At 43.9% G+C, this 16,604-nt stretch overlaps 1 non-coding gene across 1 annotated transcript; it reads left to right on the forward strand.

Annotated features, from left to right (window-relative positions):
• Positions 1 to 4,405: 4,405 nt before the first annotated feature.
• Positions 4,406 to 4,478, forward strand: TRNAE-CUC (transfer RNA glutamic acid (anticodon CUC)). Its single transcript has one exon. It is a non-coding gene; the product is annotated as a tRNA-Glu (tRNA).
• Positions 4,479 to 16,604: the final 12,126 nt, after the last annotated feature.

Below are 16,604 nucleotides of genomic sequence, written 5' to 3' on the forward strand. Positions count from 1 at the left end.
CTTAGAAGTTTAAGAATTGTGATTAATACACAATCCATTGTTGGAAAGAGAGAGGAGGGAGCTTAGAAGAAGAGGATATAGTAAAACAATAGCAGAAGGATGAGATGGGAGATCTTATAACAATCCCAAATCGTTTAAATTAACTAAAATTCAAAACAAATGAATCAAAATAATTAACTTAAAATCCCTTAGAAAACACAATTTATTCAGGAATTTTAGACCCCTGAACTTCCACCAGAAATAAAATTAAACCCTAAAATTATTAAAAAAATAAAAAGAAAAAAAGTGAAAGAAAAATCTATGTCTGAAATTTCAGACAGAGGTAAAAAATGGTCACAAATCTCTCTTACAACATGTATGACACCATAAACGATTTCTCAGGGAGCTGGAGAGTCCAAGATCACAAAATTCAGTTCCAACGGTAAAATGCCAACCAACCCCGAACTTGAAATGCCTAAAAAAAGGCTAGAATCCAAAATCAATGGAAAGACTCAAAAGTTTTACATTTTAAAATAAGTAACTAATTCATAAAATATAGGAAATAGAGAAAATAAAAGAATTTTAGTCCCAAAAAATGGGTCAATGGATTGATTGAAGGTGTCCAAGAGCTTGAATCTGATTGAAAAATCGAATTCCAAGTGTAAAACTCTGACCCCATTTAAACAAACCGGACAAAGATAAAAAATTTCCTAACATTGAATTTTCCAAAAATGATACCCAAAATCGTGTGAGGTGTTGAAATAAGAAAAGGGAAGCCGGCGACGAAAAGGGAGTTATGGGAGAGGAGATTGATGTTTTCTTCTGGACGGATTGGGAGACGAAGAAGGCGAAGAAAGTTCTTGGAATTGGTGGTGGCAGTGGTTGAGCATTCCGCGAGATGTGGAGAAGAAGAGATGTGGATAAGAGACTGACTTACCATTTTTTTTTCTTCTCAGTTGTAGGGTTTAATTTTTACCCTTGAAAAAGTTAGGGGTCTAAATTTTTTGATTTATAAAAGTTTGAGGATTTAATTGCTACAATTGAAAGTTTAAGGGTTCAACTGTAACAACCACCATACTTCTGGAGTGATTTTTGCAATTTACCTTTTTTGTAAAATTCATAAAATATCTTTGAGCCATTTATACAAAATTAAAAATAAATTGATATTTTCTAAAATTGGTGCAAAAATTTAGCCACCCATCTAAAATTCCCAAATTTTTAATAAATTTGGATACTCACCCTACATTTCCAAAAAAGATGTTTCCATGTCTCCTCATTTTTCCTGCCCAAAACAGACAACACATTAGTAGCAACTTTTTTCAAACATAAATTAGATTTCTTAGGGAGAATGTTTCTCACTATTTTCCAGCAATAAATTCCTATTTTTGGGGACATTACCCTTCCGTAATCACTTTCATCTACTACATTGAAGGTTCAAGTTAGAAGCATCGATCTCGAAAATTGGGATTTTTGACCCCTTCTTTAGTTCAATTTGGATTGTTTACCCCATTAAAAAAAAACTCTTATTCGTGGACCTCCCATTGAAATTTTTACCCAAAGTACCTTTAAAGTTCAAATTAGTTTCACTCACAATCCTCTCTCCTATCTCGGATGTTTCCCCTCCCCTCCCCTATCTCGGACACAAAATCAAACCCGGAGTACAACTCATAGAAAAGCTAACTTTTTTAATTTGAAGAATAAATTACGAATTGGAAAAAAAAAATTCAACTTTTTATTTTGGAAAATCAATTACGAACCTAAAAAATCTATCTTTCTCATTTGAAGAATCAATTACAAATTGGAAAAAAAAATCTCAATTTTAAATTTGAAGAATTAATTACGAATCTAATATGGAAAAAAGTCTATAAAAAAATTTGGTTCAAATTACATAATTGAATAATTAAATGTTTAATCAAATTTTCATAATTTCGGCCCAAGATTTCATAAATGCCCATATTTAATTAAAAAAAATCAAAATTCCACGAATCCCAAACCAAGATTGCATAAATGTCCGAGATTTAGTTTGAATGGAGAGCCAAATTTGCATAAATGCCAAGATAATTAAGAAAAAAAACTTGAAATTGCATGAATTCTGGCTCGGGATAGCACAATCTCATATGCATAATCCAAGACCAGGATTGCATTTTTATGTTATCTCAACCTGAGATATCACAATCTCGGTCCGAGATTGTGATTGTTTCTTCTAGGAATGAAGTCTTGAGAGTTGAGATTGTTTTTTCTTCTCCTTCCTTCAATCATCCAAAAATTACGTAATCGGTCGCGAAAGGTTATAACCATGTCGGGTGCGGCCGGCTGCCGAAGGATGATGTCAGCGATGGCGCCTCTACCGTTGAGGATGGAGACTCCGCACGGCGGTGGTAGGCCAAGATGAAGATAGAATGGGCGATGTCGGTGCCAGTTGTGATCTGAAGGACGTGGCTTTGGAGGGCGTTGGGGCTGTGTTTGGTGATCACAATGGGTGGCTTGGACTTGTTTAGTCATCACAGTAACCCGTTTCTTTTTCTCCTTCCTCATGGACGGTGCTATTTACTATCTTCTTCTTCAGAGTAGACTTGGTGTGGCTTAGGGTTACTGGATGACCCAATTTGATGTTCCTCTTCTTCTTGTTGCATAAATTTGGATGATCGAAGGAAGGATAAGAAGATAAATTAAAAATTGAATGGAGAGTGAAACGTCCAAGATGGGAGAGGAGATTGTGATTGTGAGTCAAACCAATTTGAACTTAAAGGTATTTCTAATTGCATAGTCACCAAAAGTTGAAAGGGTCTCAATTTCAATCGAGTCACAAATAAGAGTTTTTTAGAAATGGGGTAAAAAATTCCAAATTGAATTAAAGAATGGGTCAAAATCCCAATTTCTCACCGATCTCCTTCTGGTTTTGGGGAGCTATTCCGAGTGGTGGCACTTTTTACACAAAATTTTCCTTTTTTGTCCATCCCCTAGATAATATCGTCGTCATAGTTATCTCTAGGTAAAGGAATAGGCAAAATGAGATCTGTCTTTGACCCCATAAAATTAACTATGATCTTTCCCTCATTCCAGTTACCCCTTGAACTCACAAGAGACCTAACCAATTGAATTTGGATTGAACTACGAGAGAACATGGGTTTAAAATTGCTTTTCCTTAGTATCCAACGGTCTGAGTCGATTGAAATCTGTTTCTCACCCTCCACCTATACCCTATTCAAAAAGATCACACCACCATGAGATTACTTGTCCAAGCATAAGAGGGTATATTGCTTTGTTATTTGCTTCCGTGTCCTTTCCAAATGTATCGATTGTATTTTTTTTCCCCTTGTATAGAACTTATAACTTCTATATCATTATCTCCACTATTTTCAAATTCCAAGTACTACAAATTCATCTAAGAATAATGACATATTTAACCAACTTGATTTAAGGTTTTAATCTTTAAGCCTACAACTATACAAAACTTTTTAAAAGAATATTACAAAATTATTATATTACAATAAAATAACATAATAATTATATACCCACAATAAAGGAGCCGTTTCCACTAGACAAATGACCGTAGGTCATAATATAATATAATAGTAGAATCATTATATTAATTATTTTATTTCGAAATAATTAAACATTAAATTATAAGTTTCAATTTAATTATAAATAGTTGATAATAATCCAAAACAAATAATTGAAACTCTCCAAATCATGTCAAGATAGTGCAGCAAAAAAAAAAAAAAAAAAACATAACATACAAAAAGTTCAAATGAGTACAAAACTATTCAAAAGAGTCCAAAATCCAAATTACTCCAAAACTATTCAAATCAACTGTTCGAAAATATTTCAATTAGTCCAAAAACGTATAAAAATAACTAATACAATACGACGACAATGTCAAAATGAATCCAAAATCTAAAAAAAAAAAGGAAAAAAATCCAAAACAATAAATAAATAACTACTATAAAACAGACTAAATATACTTCATAATCAATTCAAAATAATACTATAAAAAAACAAAAGAAAAATCTAATAGGTCGAAATGCATAACACTACTAATAAGTGAAAAACCAATCGATTCAAATTATAGAAAGGAAGGAAAAAAAAAACTTAAACGAGGGTAGGGGAGGATGAGAGAAGAATGAAGGATGAGCCTCGATTAAGGAATCACCTAACTCGATCAACACAATTTACCTACCTACTCCATATGACTCTAGATCTACCAATGAGAGTCACTTCTACTTTAAATCGTGTACACTTCCTACTATTTATATTGAAATTGCATCGAACGTATCCGATTTAGCCTACAGTTGCTTATCCACTTGAGGAATTAGTTTCAGAACCACTGGAATCCTAAATTTTTAAATATACATACATTTTAGAAAAATCCAACGTTGAGAAATTAAAATATGGTAAAATAGAAAAATGGCTTTGAATCCCAAATTCCGTTGTAGTCTAGTTGGTTAGGATACTCGGCTCTCACCCGAGAGACCCGGGTTCAAGTCCCGGCAACGGAATCCTTTTTTATTTTTAATATTTTTTCTAAATCTTTTTATGAATTACGTATCTCAACTTCACAACATTAGAAAATTTTATTTTTTTTTTGAGAAATAGAAAAAAAAAATTATTATTATTATTTTTTTATTGTAGGAAATTTCTTCCCATTCAAATTCCTTGTTTCTATGATTTGGTTTCAAATAATAGTAATATATGGTAGCAATGCTTTTTGTTTTCTGTTAAATTTTAGGTTCAAGTTAACAAATGTGAGCTAATTGTTCCCGACATGTTTCCTTTAATTACCACATCGTTTCAAATTGGTTAAAATACTAGGTTGGTCCCTGTATTTTGAGTTCTAGTTCATTTAAGTCCTTATACTTTTAAAATGTTCGTTTTGATCACTGTACTTTCTACTTTGGTGGTTCATTTTGATTTTTGTATTTTGAAAATGTTCATTTTGGTTCTTGTAGTTTTAAACAATGACCATTTTGATAATTTCATTTTATTTTAAATCTCACTTTTTCTATCACAATTTCAACACCACATTATAATCAATATATTTCTTACAATACAAACATTACTTTATACTACATAGTTTCCGTTATGTGTGAAATTTGTGTTAAAATCTTGCAAAGTGGGACTAAAATGATCACTTTTTAAAAGTATAGGGACTAAAATGTATATTTTCAAAGTACAGAGACTAAAATGAACTAAAGTTAAAAGTATAGGGACCAAAATAAACATTTTCAAAATACAGGGACTAAAATGAACCAAGACTAAAAGTACAAGGACCAAAATAGTATTTTACCTTTCAAATTCTACGATATCAACTTCCGTTTAAAATATTAACAGATATTTGCTCCAAGAATGTTTTTTGAAACATCTATGAAAGGTGATCAAAATTAGTTTTAAAACTTTTAGATATGGATATTTTAAATGAAAAGGCATAGTTCATTGGTATTTTTTGTAATTTAGCCATGTTTCTTGACACACCTCAGAATTCATAAACAGAATTTGCAGTTGGAATCTTATTTGAGTCTTTTTGTTGTCCTCGTTTAGTTCAAGTTAGTTCATCACAAAGTAATGATATATTTAACCAACTTGATTTAAGGGTTTAGATCTTTTTAAGTCTAAAACTGTATATAATTTTTTAAAGTATTATCGAGTGATCATATTACAATAAAATAAATTAATAATTATATACGCACAACGGAGAAGTCGCCCCCACTAGACAGGTGACCACGAATTATAATGGGCTATTCAATTTAATTATATATAATATAATATAATAGTAGAATAATTATATTAATTATATTATTCGTAATAATTAAACATAAAATTATAATTAGGTTTCAATTTGATTATAAATAATTGATAATAATCCAAAACAAACAATTGAAACTCTTTAAATCATGTCACAGTAGTGTAACAAAGAAAACCGTGTCCAAAACCATTATTCATATCAATACATAAGACTTCAAATGAGTACAAAACTATCTATTAAAATCAACGGTTTGAAAATATTTCAACTAGTCTAGAAACATATAAAAATAACTAATACAATACGAACAACAATGTTCAAATGAATCCAAAATCTTAAAAAAGAAAAATTAACAATACACAAACTAGTCCAAAACAATAATAATTAAAAAAAAATCTACTCTAAATCACACCAAATATACTTCATAGTCAGTTCAAAACAATCCAAAACAATACTACAAAAAAATCTAATAGGTCTAAATGCACAAGGTGCTACAAATAATATGTAAAAATTAGTCCATTCCAACGATAGTGTTTGGGGGTAAGAATACCCTGGACACGTGGAGAACAGTCATTGGTGCCCCAAGGTGACCATAAGTCATGCCTCAGCTCGGACCGCCGAGATCACCACCACTAGCGTTGACAGATGCTAAGTATGAGGGCCGAGGTGAACCTGGCCGAGGTCCGACCTACCGGGAGGCTCGGTGGGGGCCGATGTGAGCTACTGTCAGCGGCGTGATTATCGGGTATAACCGTCGGTCCCGAGATTACCGGGTGTAACCGACGGTCACGAGATTACCGGGTGTAACCGTCGCGAGATTAGCGGGACTACCACCCATAAGTAGGGGACTTCACTCCACGATCAGGTACGATGATTTCTGACCTCGAACTAAACTGGGAATCCAACCTATACTGACTTGATCGTCGGAGTGCTCACCTTTTTGTGCAGGTCCGCCCAAGTATTCAGATCGGTCCGGAGGCCGAGTTCGAGCTGCAATCTGAAATACACTGTTGTGCATATCCTTGCATAAACATTTGGCGCCGTCTGTGGGGACGACAATCTAATTCATCCCAATCCTTTTAAACCAATACGCGAGCGAAAATGGTTCAACCAGTAAACTCGACCAATACGGCAGATCGAAGGACTCTAGCTGCCAGCGATGCCCACTAGAGGGAGGTCGGAGCAGCAGTGGTAGAGGGGCAAGGTCACGACGGCCTAGCAACAGAACCCCTCCGCAGGTCGGCACGAATCACCGCGCCTGTCCTACCACCTACGCACCCAAGGACATCCAAGGCCACCCGTGGCCGAGGTGGGACCTCTAAGAAGGGCGCCCGGGGTCCAGCCCCGGCTCCACCAAGTGAGAACTTTGACACACTCGCCAGAGAGGAGACCTTCGTGAACACCTCAACAGAAAGAGAGGCTCATCTCTCCGAAAAGGACAGTCACCATCCCACTCACATAGGAGCTCCAACCAACAGGCTGAATCCTCTCACAACCTAGCAACTCCCGCAGGGGTGATCACAAGGGCGGAGTTCGACCAGCTGAGGGGCAAGCTCGATGCTCAGGTGGAGGCCTTAAAGGCCAAATGTGAGCAGAAAGAAGGTTCACTGAACGATGGCGACTTAGGAGAATCGCCCTTCACCTCGGACGTTTTGGAAGCACCGATCCCTCCGAAGTTCAAAGCTCCTACCGTGAAGCCTTATGATGGGTCGAAGGACCCCAAGGATTATGTTGAGGTCTTTGAAGGCCTCATGGATTTCCAAGCGGCATCAGACGCAATCAAATGCCGCGCCTTTTAGATCGCGCTTATTGGCAGTGCGCGATTGTGGTATAGGAGACTGCCAGCCAGGTCGATCTCGACCTACTCTCAGCTGAGAAGGGAGTTCCTCGCCCAGTTCTCTTCTCGGCATTATGACAAAAAGACAGCGACCCATCTCGCCACCATCAGACAGAAGGAGGGTGAGACGCTGCGAGAATATGTCACCAGATTCCAGGAGGAGCAATTGAAGGTCGCACACTGCTCCGATGACTCGGCCATGTGCTACTTTCTCACCAGTCTAGCCGACGAAGCCCTCACGGTGAAACTTGGAGAGGAGGCCCCGGCCACCTTCGCCGAGGTGCTTCAGAAGGCGAAGAAAGTCATCGATGGACAGGAGCTCCTCCGAACCAAAACCGACCGACCAGAACGAATGATCGGCCGGGGCAGAAGTGGAAAAGATATAGAAAAGGCAGATCCCAAGTCCAAGGACAAGGGATCCTTTTCCAGCGGCCGAGCTGAGTATCGAAGGGCGGAGAACGGACCTACCAGGAGCCGACCTTACGAACGCTTCACCCCGACCACGATTCCAATTTCCGAGATCCTGACGAACATCGAGGAGTCTGGAATGGAAAAACTACTCAAGCGTCCTGAGAAGCTTCGGGGAGCCCCGGAAAGGCGCAGCAAGGACAAGTATTGCCGCTTCCAACGGGAGCACGGCCATAACACGTCGGACTGCTGGGAGTTGAAGTGCCAAATTGAGGATCTAATTCAAGATGGCTACTTCAAGAAATTTGTGGGAAAGCCCAGGACCAGCTCGGCAGAGAAAAAGGAAGAGCGGAAGCGATCGAGGACGCCGCCCCGGCGCACTGACCGACCTGCGGTCATCAATACCATTTTCGGAGGGCCAAGCGGGGGTCAGTCCGGACATAAAAGAAAGGAGCTAGCTCGTGCAGCCAGGCGCGAGGTGTGCATCATCAGAGAGCAGAGGCCGACCTGCCCAATCACCTTCGACAGTACAGACTTAGAGGAGGTCCACCTGCCCCACAATGATGCACTTGTGATCGCTCCCTTGATTGATCATGTGGTGGTCAGGAGGGTGCTGATAGACAGAGGCGCATCTGCTAACATCCTGTCCTTACCGACCTACCTCGCCCTGGGTTGGACGAAGTCGCAATTGACGAAAAGCCCGACACCGCTTGTTGGGTTCTTTAGAGAATCGGTCATCCCAGAGGGTTGCATCGACTTGACGGTCACACTTGGGCAGGACCAAACTCAGGTCACCCAAATGGCCGAGTTCGTGGTAATTGACGGTAGATCGGCCTATAACGCCATCTTTGGGAGACCCATCATCCACTCATTTCGGGCCATTCCCTCGACACTTCATCAAATTTTGAAGTATTCCACCCCCAATGGCGTGGGCACGGTCCGAGGAGAACAGGTCGCTTCGAGGGAGTGTTATGCCTCCGCACTCAAAGGCTCATCGGTCTGCGCCCTCGAAACTCTCGCTGGTAGGGATGGGACGCTCGAGTTCGAGGCCGACCTGCCGAGGAGGGAGTTTGCCGCACCCACTGAGGAGCTCGAGCTTGTTCCTCTGCTTAGTCCCGAGAAGCAAGTAAGCATAGGAACCAAGCTGGAGGCCACCGACAGAGAGGAGCTAATCCACTTCCTCAGATCCAACTCGGATGTCTTTGCGTGGTCCCATGAGGACATGCCTGGCATTGACCCGAAAATTATGACGCATCGCCTCAGCATAGATCCGTCATTCCAACCTGTAAAGCAAAAAAGAAGACCTATAAACAAGGAGCGGAGTGATGTAATTGTTGAGGAAGTTAGCAAACTTTTGAAAGCTGAATACATAAGAGAAATTTTGTATCCCGAGTGGCTCTCCAATGTTGTATTAGTTAAAAAATCTAACGGAAAGTGGAGAATGTGCGTAGATTTTACGAACTTAAATAAGGCATGCCCGAAAGATTGCTTCCCACTGCCGAGGATTGATCAGCTCGTGGACGCCACAGCCGGGCACGAACTGCTCACCTTCATGGACGCCTACTCTGGGTACAACCAAATCAAGATGCATGTCCCAGATCAAGGTCATACCGCATTCATAACAGACCAAGGTCTGTACTGTTACAAGGTCATGCCCTTCGGGTTAAAGTACGCAGGAGCGACCTACCAGAGAATGGTGAACAAAATGTTCGCAAGGCAGATCGGCCGGAATATGGAAGTGTATGTGGACGACATGCTTGTCAAGAGCAAGCAGTCTAAGTCGCATCTCTCCGATCTGACCGAAGCCTTCGAGGTTCTGAGAACATATCGAATGAAGCTCAACCCAGCTAAATGTGCCTTTGGAGTCTCTTCGGGAAAATTCCTTGGCTTCATGGTGAACAACCGGGGAATCGAGGCCAACCCCGAAAAGATTAAAGCCGTGCTCGAGATGGAGGCACCTAAGACGCTGAAGCAGCTTCAGTGCCTCAATGGTAGGATTGCGGCCCTGAACCGGTTTGTTTCAAGATCGACAGATAAGTGCCTTCCTTTCTTCAAAGTCCTACGGAGGAAAGGGCCGTTTGAATGGACAGCGGAGTGCGAGCAAGCATTTTAGCAGTTGAAAAGCTACCTCTGTTCGGCACCTTTGCTCGCCAAGCCCATGCCGGGGGACAAGCTCCAATTGTACTTAGCAGTGTCTGACAGCGCCGTCAGCTCGGCCCTAATCAGGCAAGAGGAAGCGCGGCAAAATCCGGTCTACTACACAAGCAAGGCTATGACCGAAGCCGAGACCAGATACCCTCAAATGGAAAAGTTGGCTCTCGCTTTAGTCACCTCGGCCCGACGTCTTAGACCATACTTCCAAGCCCATACTGTGGTGGTGCTCACTAACTTGCCCCTAAAAAACATCTTCCATAAGCCAGAAGCTTCTGGACGCCTGATGAAGTGGGCAATGGAGCTAAGTGAGTACGACATCCAGTTCGAACCCAGAACTGCGTTGAAAGGACAAGCAGCGGCAGATTTCATAGCCGAGCTCACACCACCTTCCGAGCTGAGCGAGTCCGACCTACCGTGGACAATCTATGTCGACCAATCCTCCAATGAGAAGGGGTGCGGGGCTGGGGTCCTCTTGCTCGGACCAGGAGGCGAGCGATTTGAGTATGCCTTGCGGTTCGGCTTCCAGACTTCAAACAACGAGGCTGAGTATGAAGCATTTATTGCCGGCCTGCGAATCGCTAGAGCATTGGGGGCCTCTTGTGTTAAGGTCTTCAGCGATTCCCAGCTGGTTGTGAGCCAGATCAAGGAAGAGTACCAAGCCAAAGACTCTCGAATGGAGAAGTATTTGGGCAAGGTCAGATCGTACCTCGCCTAGTTTCGAACTTACGAAGTAAGCCGGGTTCCCCGAGCAGAAAATTCTAATGCTGACGCCTTGGCCAAGTTAGCATCGGCGTATGAGACCGACCTGGCCAGGCCTGTCCCCGTCGAGATCTTAGATAATCCCTCGATCTCAGAGCCAGATCTGATGGAGATCGGCGCTCCAGAGTCCTCATGGATGGACCCGATTGCGGACTTCATTAGGGGCAATTCACCACAAGACCCCAAGGAGCGCAGAAAGTTGGCAAGACGAGCAGCTCGGTTCGTGGTCCGAGGTGGAGCATTGTACCGACGCGGCTTTTCCCTGCCTCTATTGAGATGCCTAACCCCTGAAGAGGGCCTGTACGTCCTCAGAGAAATCCACGAAGGAGTGTGCGGCAATCACTCAGGCGCCCGGTCGCTGTCAGCCAAAGTGATCCGACAAGGATACTATTGGCCGACCCTCAGCCAGGACGCCAAGAAGTTCGTTAGAACTTGCGACAATTGCCAACGCTACGGAACCATAATCCACCAACCTCTCGAGCTGCTCACCCCCATCTCGGCCTCGTGGCCATTCGCGCAGTGGTGGGTAGATATCATTGGTTCTTTCCCTTTGGGCAAGGGCCAGACCAAGTTCGCTGTGGTTGCTGTGGATTACTTCACAAAGTGGGCCGAGGCCGAGGCGCTCTCCCACATAACGGAATCCAGAGTCACGTCCTTCGTATGGACAAATATCATATGTCGCTTTGGTATACCGCAGGCCATTGTGACAGACAATGGGAAGCAGTTTGACAACGCCAAGTTCAAAGACTTTTGCAGCAAGCTTGGCATAAGTCACCTTAGCTCGTCCCCCGCACATCCGCAAGCAAATGGGCAGGTGGAGGCAGTGAACAAGATCATCAAGCGAGGCATCAAACTTAGACTGGACTCCAAGAAAGGCAGGTGGGCCGATGAGCTACCAGAGGTTCTGTGGTCGTACCGGACCACTCAAAGAGAATCGACGGGTGAGACCCCGTTCTCCCTGGCCTTCGGCTCCGAAGCTGTAGTCCCGGTTGAGATCGGCATGCCATCTGACAGAGTAGAGCGTTACGAGCCTACGGCAAATGAGGAAGAGCTGCTCCTCAACCTCGACTTGTTGGAAGAAAGAAGAGCAATGGCCCAACTACGCCTGGCGGAATATCAGGGCAGAATGGCCAGACATTACAACGTCCGCGTTCGACCTCGGACCTTCCAGGTCGGACATCTGGTCTTAAGGAGGGTCCAAACCCATGTGGGTGCCCTTGATCCGACCTGGGAGGGCCCGTTTGAGGTCAAGGGCATAGTCCGACCTGGGACGTACATATTGGCCGATCTGAAAGGAGACGTCCTCGCGCACCCGTGGAACGCGGAGCACCTGAAGCGTTATTATCCTTGAAATTGCAAAAGGATTTTCAATGGATCTGTAAAAACTGTTTCAAAAGAATTATGATCGGAATAAATGTGATGATTTAATTTCATGATTCCGAGTTCGACCAGAAATTAAATGGGGGCCACGGACTCCCACGCGATCACATTCCAGCAGTTGGTTAAAATTCAATCCTCCAAAACCTAAGGGTATGAGGTGCGATGCCAAAACCACTGATGAACTTAAAATTCAAACCTTCAAGGTAAAGGGACGATGTGAAAAGTTCAAAATTATCAGCCTCTGAACCTGAGGGTACGATGTACGATATGAAGAACAGCTACAGACTTAGGATTTTAGCCTTTTAACGTTTTTAAGTTAAGGGTGCGATGTTAAAAAATCCAGAGTTGGTGCAATGCATTGAACACTAGACAGAGATTCAAATTCAAGCTTGCAATTATTTTAATTGAAGGCGCGACCTCAAAGGTAAGAGGTGCGAGGTGAAATTGGCTGCAGTTCAAAGAAAAAGCAAAGAAAGGAAAGATGTTGCCAACACCAAAGTAAAAACGAACAAAGCTTCTTCATTAAATGGAGAGTAGAGCCAAGGCTTATAGACCTTGCAGCTCTGCCCTGACACTTACAAACAAAAAAAAGGAGAAGAGAAGAAAGATAGAGAAAGGCCTCATGAAAGATGATCGCCTAAGAGCCTGCTGAGGAGCGCCCTCCTGAGTGGTGCCGACCTGGTCCTCTTCGAGATCGGAGTAGTCAGAGTCCAGATCTCTAACATACTTATCCACCAACGCTTGGGGGCCAGGGGTGCCGCCAGGCCCAGACGCCCACTGCTCGGCATACCTCTTTTTCAGACCACTGAGATCGATCTGAAGGTCAGGCATGTCGGAAGCAATGCCTTTCATGAGGAACTTGAAGCCCGCGTCAGAGAAGTCTTTGGCAAATCCATCGAAGTCAGGATGTTGCCTAAACGATTCCTTCAATAGGACTCTATTGCTGAGACGCTTCTCCGCCGTCTCCAGCTCGGCAGTCGCATGTTTCAGCTCCTCATCCTTCGCTTCAAGCGCCTGGAGCATGTCGTCCTTCTCCTTCAGGAGTTGGAACTTCTCCTTCTCCAAGCCCCTGGTGATAGCATGGGTAGCTCGGAGCTGGGCCTTGCGTCTGTCCTCTTCCTTCTTCAACAGCTCGGCCTTGGTCTCCACCTCGGCCTTCAAAATTTCCACCTCAGAGTGAGCCTTCAGCAGCTCATCCTTCATGGTGGAGGAAGCAGCCTCCAAGGCAGCAGAGAACTCCTCTTTCTCCCTCGCTACCAGAACTTCCCTCCCATCCAGCTCGGCCTTTACAGCCAGAGTCGATTGAATGGAAGCAACAAACGCCTGAGAAAAAACACCAAGAAGAAAATTAGACTGAGCTACCTGTTATGTAAATTGAGCAAAAATGGAGACACCAGTCTTACCTCAGCGGCGTAGTCGATGGTCCTCTGCAGAACGAACCCTGGATCACTTACAAATTTGGACGCCCTCCTTAGGCAGCGGTCCAAACTTGCAGTCGAGATGCGGGACACCTGGTCCCTCACCCCAGAACTTGACGGCTCAACTCTGAACCGTGCCGTCACGTCGGACGTCCCGCCCATCCTGGCTTCAGGATCGTCCACCTGATCTGCGAAGCTCGCAGGCAAGACCCCACGAGCTCCGACCTCCGAGGGGGAGGTGGTCTTCTTCTTCTTTCTCCTTCACTTCAGAGGGACTTCCTCCCTCACCTCCTCGCCCAAGGGCGAGACGTCCACCGCCTCAGTCTGATCCCTGGGGCGCTTCTCCCTCGAAGGACCCCCAGCAGACTCCAGCTCGATCACTGAGGCTGGATCTTCCGAGGCTGGCCCTACCACAGCAGGAGTGGCAGGTTTCGAACTCTGGGCGGCCTCAAGAGCATGGGCTCGGCCCTTGGACTTACGTTTCACGTTACTCGCAAACCCGCAAACCATGGCTGCAAAACAAAGGAAAGAAATCAGCACAAAGTTAGAGGAAAATGAGGGGGTAGCAAACTTGGCATACCTAATTCGGAGTTCGGCCTTGAGGATTCAATGGGACGAACTGCAGGGTTGTAATCTAGCAGCCCGGACTAGAGCAGCAGCTTGTCGGTCACCAAGGTTCCGACCTTCCTACCCCTCGGAAAATGCTCCTTGTAATATTTCAACGTGTCGAAAGAGGCTTGCGTAAGCTCGGGGACTGGTCGGATTGAAACTGCACGAAGACAAAATCCGAGTTAGACCTGAATGACAGGAAAGAAAATCACAAAAAGTAAGAACTACTCCGTACCTAGGTTCCCAAACCTAGTGGGAACGTCAAAGAAGGAACGACCTGACTCGTCCTTTGCAAGCCATTCCCCAGAAGCGTAGAACCACTTCCTCACCCATCCCTTGATAGAGGTAGGCCCCTTAACTATACCGCCTGCGCCTTTCCTTGCGCACATATAGAACCGACCAGGCTTCTTAGCTATTCTTTTCACTTCGAAGCACGCGAGGAGCTGGTCTACGTCCAACAGCTCGGCCTCTTCACTATCCCGAGCTCGTAGCCAAAAAAGGATGGCCAAAGCGAAAATGACACCCCACCCATTGGGGGCCACTTGAGCCGGAGCCAGCCCAGTTCGGAAAAGAAACTCTTGGACGAAAGGGTGAAGGGGAAGTCTGAGGCCGTACTCAAACATTTTGAAGTAGAGAGTGACCCATCCCTCTGGAGGATTGTCAGCTCTCTCCCCCTCCTCCGGAATCCTAAGGAGGATGTTCTCAGGGATAGCGAACCCCCTACGAAGGGATCCGAGGTAGTGCTCAGGTATCCTAGAAGGGTATTCCAAACCCTGACCCGAGGTGGAGGCATCACTATCCTCCCCGTCATCGGAGAACCTAAAGTTTTCTATCTCCTCGACCTCGGACTCTAACCTACGAGCTAAATCCTCATCGGATCCTAAGTTGCTGCTAAAAGAGGACGACATGGCAACTACGTTCGAAAGAGAAAGTGAGGGAAGAGACCGACCTACCAAGGGTTCGAGCTGCCTTCAGATCGAACTCCAAGAATTCAGGAAACGTAAGGTATGACCTGAAGGGTTGGGGGTATTTATAGCTTGTCGGAAAATTTCCCCACCGTACACGTGTAATCAACGAGCGGCTAGGATCCTCCCGGAGATCCGAAGCGTCGGAATATTTGAATATTCCGATGATAAATCCACTGCAACGGTTATGTTTTCCCACGAATAGGGAGTCGCCACGTGTCCGAAGCAAATCAAATGAACTTCTCTGCCAGGTCGGGATCGGACCAGACAGAGAGGGGGCCAATGTTTGGGGGTAAGAATACCCTGGACACGTGGAGGACAGCCATTGGTGCCCCAAGGTGACCATAAGTCATGCCTCAGCTCGGACCGCCGAGATCACCACCACTAGCGTTGACAGATGCTAAGTATGAGGGCCGAGGTGAACCTGGCCGAGGTCCGACCTACCGGGAGGCTCGGTGGGGGCCGATGTGAGCTACTGTCAGCGACGTGATTATCGGGTATAACCGTCGGTCCCGAGATTACCGGGTGTAACCGACGGTCCCGAGATTACCGGGTGTAATCGTCGCGAGATTAGCGGGACTATCACCCATAAGTAGGGGGCTTCACTCCACGATCAGGTACGATGATTTCTGACCTCGAACTAAACTGGGAATCCGACCTATACTGACTTGATCGTCGGAGTGCTCACCTTTTTGTACAGGTCCGCCCAAGTATTCAGATTGATTCGGAGGCCGAGTTCGAGCTGCAATCTGAAATACACTGTTGTGCATATCCTTGCATAAACAGATAGGATGAAAGAAAAAAACTTATTGCAGCGACAGACTTGCAAGTTAGAGAGAGAAGAAAAAAAAAACTTTGTATTGGAAGGAAGAGTGAGGGAAGAATGAAGGGTGAGCCTTGATCAAGGGATCATCTAGCTCGGGCAACACACAATTTGTTTGTCCATTCCACGTGGCTCTAGATCTGCCAACTAGAGTCATGTATGCTTTAAATCGTGTACAATTCCTAGGCTTTATATTGAAATCGCATCATTTATTTATAGGAATCCAACTCTGCCGATCACTCATGTTATGATCTTCTACATCCTAGGTCTTCCCGTTCCTTCATCTGGCTTATGTTCTTTATGTAGCATTCAAATCGAATGACGCTATGAAATTACGTCGGCCTAAATCATGGTTACTTGTCCCACTTTAGTAATTAGTTTCAAACCTACCCTAATCCTAAATTTTTAAATATACACATATATATTTTAGAAAAATCCAAAGTTGAAAAGATTAAAATATAGAGGAAAAAAAGGAAAAAGAAAAATGAGTTTATTTATTATTTATTCAGTATTGCTCGCTCTATTGACAAAT

This window comes from Momordica charantia, assembly GCF_013281855.1.
Source record: "Momordica charantia cultivar OHB3-1 chromosome 11 unlocalized genomic scaffold, Mcharantia_2.0 BLBB01000011.1, whole genome shotgun sequence".
Classification (NCBI taxonomy): domain Eukaryota; kingdom Viridiplantae; phylum Streptophyta; class Magnoliopsida; order Cucurbitales; family Cucurbitaceae; genus Momordica; species Momordica charantia.